The sequence below is a fragment of the Budorcas taxicolor genome, chromosome X (genome assembly GCF_023091745.1).
Source record: "Budorcas taxicolor isolate Tak-1 chromosome X, Takin1.1, whole genome shotgun sequence".
In the NCBI taxonomy this organism is placed as follows: Eukaryota; Metazoa; Chordata; class Mammalia; order Artiodactyla; family Bovidae; genus Budorcas; species Budorcas taxicolor.
The window spans coordinates 131,390,470-131,393,312 of NC_068935.1; the positions used below are offsets into that span (position 1 = coordinate 131,390,470).

The 2,843-nt window shown below is 46.1% G+C and overlaps 1 pseudogene; it reads right to left on the minus strand.

Moving 5' to 3' along the window:
- Positions 1-542: 542 nt before the first annotated feature.
- Positions 543-1,521, minus strand: LOC128069671 (DNA repair protein RAD51 homolog 4-like; annotated as a pseudogene).
- Positions 1,522-2,843: the final 1,322 nt, after the last annotated feature.

A 2,843-nucleotide genomic window follows, 5' to 3' on the forward strand; every position in this document is an offset into this window, starting at 1 on the left:
CTCAAAATGTCCTTTCTGTGACTCTTCTTGAAGATGTGGCATCTCTGCAAAGCATCAGCTTAGCTGTCTATGAATGATAAAGTTCTTAGAAAGGCAAAGTTAAAAATCTCATCACAGTGCTTCCTGACAAAGAAACTTATCCCCGCTGTTGTGACATTTGACATTTTAAGATAACAACGAAGATTGTAACATTATAGTAGGACATATCCAAATTTCAGAAACTTTATATACTTTCTAGAATGCCTATATTAATATCATTTATTCATGATGTATAATCTGAAGAGGCTTATCACTCATTTGACAATGCTTTCCATGTAGTTTAACATACCAGCCAATCCTAGTTTTACCTATAGATATAGACGTATAGATATGTAGCATCCTCTCTTGCCAATTACACTGTTTCTGGAGAGAGGACCTAAGGACTGAGATGGCTGCCCAGCCTGAAAGCTTCTCTGCAGCCCCATGGGCCGCTGGCAATGAACAGCACTGCACAGGGGACTTGAAGGCCTTGATACCTCTCTCTTTTCCAGTCAATATCTCAGTCATGTGTGATCTCCCTGTAATGCTGGGCTCTGCTCTGGTACCCTGTGGGTCCCCGTCTTCACTGTTTCTTGGAAACCTGTTGGCAGATGAGGAGATGTGGTCAGACACACCGGGTGCCAGCAGCCTGAGGCTCCTGCCCCTTGGCCAATGTCTAGGAAAAGCTGGGTGCTGGGTACAAAGCTCCAGGAGCATTTGAGGGCAGGTTTGAGCTGCCTGCTGTCTCTGAGGTCAGGTGGCTGGTCACCATCACTGCCATGCTGAGGTCCCGGGCCACGGTCTGCAGCTCTTGGGTCAGCTGCAGTGTCAAGGTCAAGCATTCCCTCTATGGACCTCCCAGAAGTGGGATGAGCACCACAGGGACAGAGTCCACAACCACCACCTTCAGAGTCCCTGAAGAAACGCTTGCCTGCTGAATCACAGCACCTGGAAGGTCCTACAGCACCTTCGGCATTTGGAAGATATCAAATGCAGGCACCACCTGGATCCTCTGGAGAGCTCCTGCCTGCTCTTCCTGATCCAGGGTTCTGGCCTGAAGTAGGTAGAGGAGGTGGGAGGCTGTGAGGCTGCCACTGGAATCGATGTATAGGATATTCTGTTGCAGGCCATGGGCCACATTTACACCCACCCAAAGACATACCTGGGTTTTACTGCTACCTGGGCCTCCTGTGATTCCAGTCACTTCTCCAGTATAGAGATAAGCATCAAGCAGTTTGTCCAGGCTTCCAATGCCGATGGACAGGATGGCAGTGGAGGTCTTCAGTTCCTTGAACAGATCAGCACCATTGAAGGGGAAAGCTGAGAACTGAGCCAGCAGTGCCCACCTCAGGGTGACCAAGACCTTTAAGACAAGCCACTTTTCTGGGCTACCTTCCCCAGGTCTGCAGAAACCAGGTTGACCACTGTCTTGATCCCACCACTCTGGAGCTGGAGCATGTCCTGGATGAGGCCCAGGCACGGTTTGGCCTGGAGCACACCCATGTGCCCTGGGGGTCCAGGGCTATTCCACTGAGGCGCATCTGCTAGGCCCTCTCCAGACACTTCCCCACTCCCACCCCAACCCCTTGGCCCCTTTCTGGACCTGGTGTGGGGGGCAGGAGGCAGTAGTGGCATGCATGGTGTGGACCCCAGGGCAGCTCCTCAGACAACTTCTTTTTTTTTTTTTCCTTTGGTTGCGCCATGTTCCTTGTGGGATTTTAGTTCCCAGACCAGGGATGGAACCTGGGTCCTGGCAGTGAAGGTGCCTAACCACTCAACTGCCAGGGAATTCCAAACTTTTAATAAGAAAATCCATTAGTTCAATTAAGTTTAATCTAATCTCAGCCCAACCATGCATAAAACTCCTTTTTTTTTACTCAAAACATTTATCCCACTTTCCCACTGTAGTAAAATGTTTCCTTTATTATTTTTAGTAGTTTTAATTACACATTTAAATTTGAATCCTCAAATCTTAAAAATGTTAATTTCTAGTGAAAATCAGGAGGCAAGTAATTGTTACCAAAATCTGGAGCAACTATTTCAGATAATTTTCAGAGCATAAGTATTCCTATAGAGTTTACCTAAGACTGGTTCCAAATAGGAAAAGGAGTATGTCAAGGCTGTATATTGTCACCCTGCTTATTTAACTTCTATGCAGAGTACATCATGAGAAATGCTGGGCTGGAAGAAGCACAAGCTGGAATCAAGATTGCTGGGAGAAATATCAATAACCTCAGATATGCAGATGACACCACGCTTATGGCAGAAAGTGAAGAGGAACTAAAAAGCCTCTTGATGAAAGTGAAAGAGGAAACTGAAAAAGTTGGCATAAAGCTCAACATTCAGAAAACGAAGATTATGGCATCTGGTTCCATCACTTCATGGGAAATAGATGGGGAAACAGTGTCAGACTTTATTTTTTTTGGCTTCAAAATCACTGTGACTGCAGTGATGAAATGGTGATTGCAGCCATGAAATTAAAAGATGCTTCCTCCTTGGAAGAAAAGTTATGACCAACCTAGACAGCATATTCAAAAGCAGAGACATTACTTTGCCAACAAAGTCTGTCTGTCTATTCAAGGCTATGGTTTTTCCAGTAGTCATGTATGGATGTGAGAATTGGACTGTGAAGAAAGCTGAGCACCGAAGAAATGATGCTTTTGAACTGTGGTGTTGGAGAAGACTCTTGAGAGTCCCTTGGACTGCAAGGAGATCCAACCAGTCCATTCTGAAGGAGATCAGTCCTGGGTGTTCTTTGGAAGGACTGATGCTAAAGCTGAAACTCCAATTCTTTGGCCCCCTCATGCAAAGAGTTGACTCATTGG